Source organism: Cyprinus carpio, chromosome A13, assembly GCF_018340385.1.
Source record: "Cyprinus carpio isolate SPL01 chromosome A13, ASM1834038v1, whole genome shotgun sequence".
Taxonomy (NCBI): Eukaryota; Metazoa; Chordata; class Actinopteri; order Cypriniformes; family Cyprinidae; genus Cyprinus; species Cyprinus carpio.
The window spans coordinates 14,117,557-14,123,556 of NC_056584.1; positions in this window are offsets into that span (position 1 = coordinate 14,117,557).

Sequence of the window (6,000 nt, forward strand, 5' to 3'; positions counted from 1 at the left end):
CAGACGGAGGAGGGGTGGGGGTGGAGACATCCATCGTTAGCCTGTACCTCAAGATGCGCCGAGGAGTCATTGTTTGGTTCATTCTGGATTTCTGACAAACACATTTTGTTGTAGTGTTTCGCTCTTCTCACGGAAGTCATATGAAAATATGTTTATTTTACGCTGATGTACACATTTATGTAACCCTATGTGACTGCCTTGTATTGTGCACACTGCACAGTGTCATTTGCCAGGCTGTTCACTAATGATTCATTTATTAATTTTAGCAAATGCTTTTGAATTGAGAATTTGTGAAGTCATTAATAACCAAAAATGCATCTAATAACAGCTAAACCTTTGAATAAAAATTTTGTATATTTTAACTAAAAAAAAAGTAAATTAAATCACAAAAGTATATTTGAGATCTTTCTCTCTTTCTTTCTTCTCTTCTGTGACTAAGGATTATTATAGTTAACTAGAAAAACATACAAATAAAACCAAAAACATACAAATTTCATTACTTTAAATTTGAAACATGTTAACTGAAATAAAACTACTAAAAGAACTCAAACTAAAATAAAATTGAAAAACTATATAGACATATTTAAAACAAATACAAATGAGAAAAACAAAATTATTAAAAATAAAAATAATTAATAATAAATGTTTACAAATAAAAAAATAAGTAGTAGTATCTCAATGGTAGTAAAAGAACACTGCTTCTGACTGCTGTAACTCATGTCTTTGAATTACAAAGAAAATTACTAGTAAGTGTAAATTTTTGGGTGAACTATTTCTTTCATTACTATGATTAAAAACACTAAAAAAAAAGTGCAACATAAAATTCTCATTCTGACGGAACCAATTCACTGCAGATGATCCAGAGGTGAGCAAGTAATATAACGCTAAATTCCTCTAAATCTGTTCCAATGAAGAAACAATGTTGTCTGATGGTGAGTATATTTGAACTATTCCTCTAAGATTATGTTAATGTAACTAAATTTATATAATTTTAAGACTTATTTGGGCCCAGTAGAAGTTTGCAGAGGGCCCCTGGTTGAGAACCCCTGCTCCAGAATCATTCCCACCTTTCACCCCTTTAGTTACTCTCCTGCGTGTCAGCACCACTGCTCAGCCCAAGTGTGATGCTTAATAAAAGGTTCCGATTTTTTTTCTACAGGAATGAAAGCAGTTTTACACTTTGATGCTGGATGTCTGCTGGAATCTCAATGAGATTTAGTTTAAATATTTTTCTACAGGAATGAAAGCAGTTTTACACTTTGATGCTGGATGTCTGCTGGAATCTCAATGAGATTTAGTGTAATGTATAATTGTAATGTATAATGTAAGCTACAGATAAACTTGGTTCTTCAGTTTTAAATAACTCATTAAAATTTGACCTAAAATCCAAAATGTTTTTGAGCCATCTAATAATTTGAATAAAGGACAAGTATAATTTAGAAACACTGCTGCACTTCCAAGAAAACACTTGAATGACCTACTTTTCATATGGTGACAAGCGCTGCAAACTGGATCTTATGTACCCACAGCGATGCAGTTAAAGATTTGGGCTGGCAAGTGGCAAAGTGGCACCCCATTCAATCCCTTTTTTAAACCTAAATGGTTTAGGTTATTTATTTATTTACAAATGACACCAATATATAGGTTATAAGAATACGAAAATTTGAAATGATGTCTGAAAGAATTGTAAAATATATCTTAATACTACAAACATGAAATAACCTGTAGCTTTTAAAGATGAAACTTAAATATCAAGATTTTCAAATGTCATCTAGTAATGGCAACAGACTAAATCATCCCCAGACACCAAGTTAAAGAATTTCCTTAGTTCAAGTTTTGAGCCATTTTCTGTATCACAATGAACTGAATTTCCATGATTTTATTTGACTGGTACTTGAATATGTCTCATCACAATATAATTCTGTCAGTCTCACTCCATAACAGAATAAAAACTACCTCAAATGACCTGTACAGAATTCTGGCACTCTTCAAATTAGCAAATTTGATGCTTAATAAAATGGTTTATAGTCATAAGCCAACACAAGCCTCAAGAACATTAAACATCATTAAACATCACATTATTATTCTGTAACTGTGTGGTTGTTTCCTGCTCATTAACTTGGCAACCTCCTTACCATGAGAACATTTGGCTTGTAGTTTACAACAGGAGAATGTGTGTCATTTCCTATGGCATCCATATTTTGCAAAAGGTCTGTAATGCTTTACTGCTCTCCCACCCTTCCACTCTTTTCAGATGTAAGGGTTTCCTCTAGAAGTCATGATCTCTTGAGACAGGTAGGAGAAACACCAATGGAAGGTGAGGCTATGCTTAAACTGCCTTATTTAGGCAGGAAGTATGATTATAATTCTGACCTACCATTTTTTCATGTTGGTGGCGACAAAAATATGTTTTATTCTCTCATGTCACATGAATATCCCTCAGTATAAACTCCATTGGACATTTAGGCATTCAGGGAGAAAGTTTTAATTCTGGTGACAGATTTTCATTGTACAATTATGTCAAGATCAAAAACCTGATATACAGCCTGGAGTGAATTGTAAAAATGTCCAGGGAGTTTATGGAAAATAAAGATCTATTGGCTATAAAAGGTCACCATGTTTTTATGAAAGCTCCATTTCTATAGGGAAATAACAGTTTTTCAAAATTGGCTGTTGTACTTTATAACAACATGAAGTCAATGACCACTCTTAACCTTGATTAAAAAAACAATAACATTTGAAAACAATTTGATTCCAAAAGACAAACGGTCATATTTATATCGGTGCACATTTCCAAACGTGTCAACACTGAGCAACTCTCACTGAGCGATTTAACCTCAAATATAAGGCCAGCTTATTATTATGACAATAAATGTACAGCCTTACATGAAATATAGTAGAACTTAAGAAATAACATTCAAGCTCTATAATAAACACACATCAATGCATGTTATTATAACCTTTGATATATGTGCAATTCTAATTGTCATCCAAAATTTCAGACAGAAATCCATACTCTCGGAGTGTGAACAGGCCGGTTTTCATCTTATATCAGTTATTTTTGCTGTTTGCTGTATTAATGCTGTTCATCGACTTCAGCTCAGCATTCAACACAATCCCACAACAGCTCATTAATAAACTAAACCTGCTGGGCCTTAACAGTTCCCACAAGTCTGTGTGCTCAGCCCGCTGCTCTTCACACTGCTGACCCATGACTGTACTGCCAAGTTCAGCTCCAACCACATCATCAAGTTTGCAGATAACACAACATTGGTAGGTCTCATCAGTAACAGTGATGAAATGCACTACAGAGAGGAAGTGGCACAACTGGCTGAATGGTGAGGCACTAACAACCTGTCCCTCAATGTGAGTAAGACAAAGGAGGTTGTGATGGACTTCAGGAGAAACTCCACTGACCACTCCCCACTGAAAATTGACAGCTCGACTGTGGAGAGAGTCAGCAGCACTAAATTCCTGGGGGTGCACATCACAGAGGAACTCACCTGGACCACCAACACCATGTCACTCTCCAAGAAGGCACAACAGCGGCTACACTTATCCGCCGGCTGAAAAGAGCAAGTCTCCCTGCACCCATCCTCACCACATTCTACAGAGGATCCATAGAGAGAATGCTGACCAGATGCATCACTGTCTGGTATGCGAACTGTAGAGTAGCAGACCGCAAGACCCTCCAGCGGACAGTGAACACAGCTGCAAAGATCATCACTGCCCCCTCCCCTCCATCCTGGACATTTTACTTACACGATGCTCCAGCAAAGCCAACAGTATCGTGAAGAACATCACCCATCCCTCCCACAGTCTCTTCCAGCTCCTACCATCAGGAAGACGGTACCGGAGCATCAGAGCCCGCTCCGCCAGACTACTTAACAGCTTTTCCCCCAGGCTGTGAGAGCCCTGAACTCAAATTACCCCGCCCTCCTCTGAAACCCCCATACAAACCCTCTACCTCCTGAAACATGGACCATCTCCCCTCCTCCACCCCCCAAACACTCCCCAACATACCCTCCAACCTTACCACATCACAGAAAAAAACTGATACTTTCTTTTTTTGTGCAATTCGAAGTGTGTTTCTGAATGGTGAGTGGGCCTGTACAAACCACCTGTAGTAACACACTCTCCTCTATACGTACTAGACACTTTTCACACACACTGCTGTGTACATAATCCCACAAAAGACTTTACATGCTCATGCACTACAAATCATCTTGCATTGTTCCCCAGCCAGGTTCTTGACTTAGGATGTTTCTCTTTGCTCATGTACAGTATTATGTGAAGCATTCGTTTGGTTTGTACTTTTTTAGTTTATGTATAGGTAAACATTTATATATAGTATATTTATAGTCAAAATATGTCAGTAGGTTAGTTGTGTATAGGTTTATCCTGTTTTACTTCATTGTTGTATGTCTGTATTTATGTAGCACCGTGGTCCTGTGAGGCACGACATTTCATTCTACTGTATGTCCACACATGTAGCAGAATGACAATAAAGCTCAACTTGACTTGACTTGACTTTTATGACCTGTCTGTATATGTGCACTGTGGGTAAATGCCTTTTTTCCTCTACATTCAGTGTTTTTTTTGTATCTAAGGTCCTACATTTGAGCATTTACTACAGCTAATGAGGGGAATCTGTTTTTCAACAGACTTGGCCCTCAGCCACTGGTCTGATCATCCCTGCCAGCTCCTGGGTGCTGGCTGGGATGCTTTCTACCCTGTTCAAGTCCTTCACTTCGCAAGACCCCCTACAGACACCATTTCTACCTGACCCTGCTGAACAAAAGAAATGAAAGCTATAGGGAAACTTCATACAAGGTTTGCTGCAGACCTTCTGTGCATCTGATGAGTGTGATACAAGCAATGATACAAACCAGGTCCCCTAAAGCAGCAATTCCCAACCATGTCCCTGGTTCCATTTCCCCAATGTCTGACACACCCATTTCAGGCAGAGATTGTCTTATTGGGAGATGCGATGGTCTGTAGTGGAAAAAGCATAACAGCTAACTTGGATCATGTGAGGCACCTCAGCCAATCATACAATAGCCTCTGGTCTTCTTGCCTGCGTACCTTCAAAGCCAAAGCAATAGCATTAGCCGTTAACGCTTTTTTGGCTAAAATTTGCAGGATTGCCTTCTAGTGGCTTTGTTTCAGGTCTTGGAGTCTCTACTAATGAGCTGATGACCTGAATCAGGTATGTTTGATTAAAGATACATGTAAAATGTGCAGTGTTTGATGTCCTATAGGACTGTGGACTAGTTGTGAAACAGCTCCACCATCAGTTTGCCTTAACTGGTTCAGGTGTGTTTATTTAGGGCCAAAGCTAAACTCTGCAGGACAGTGGCCCTCCAGGAACAGGTTTGCAGAGTCCCACATTTTAATTACATCTATATTATTCTTCTTCTCTGAAATTACAATGCCAGAATAAAAAGTAAGATTAAAAATATGTAACTGGTCTTTAAAAATCCATTTGCGCAGATGCTGTGTTTGGGTAAAATAACCACTGATGATGACTGGATGGAGCACAGTGGACCTCTTCAGAAGTCGTTAAATACTGCTACACCAGCCAGGAATTCATCTAGACATATACTGGATAATCCTGATTCCTGCCAGATCCAACCAAAAAAATCCAAGTCCAAGATGCACTAAATCTGGTAAAACGCACTTAATGTTTGCACAATTAATAAAAGAAAATAAACTAGTTGCTACTTAATGAAATTTTAGTATAAAATGTGATTACCTGTGTTATTCAGTTTATTATATTTTGCAAACTTAATAGGTCCTGTACAGTGAATTACACTGTATCACTTGAAACTGGGCAAATTGAGTGCCAGTCACAGACCCACAGTCACAGAGAATAAATTAATCTCTATTACACGCATTGTCTCACAAAATCACATCTTCGCCTTCAACAGAGCAATAATAGGTAGTCACCCTACTTCCTAGTTCTTCATGGATCCAGTAACATCCAGTAACCAGCCAATG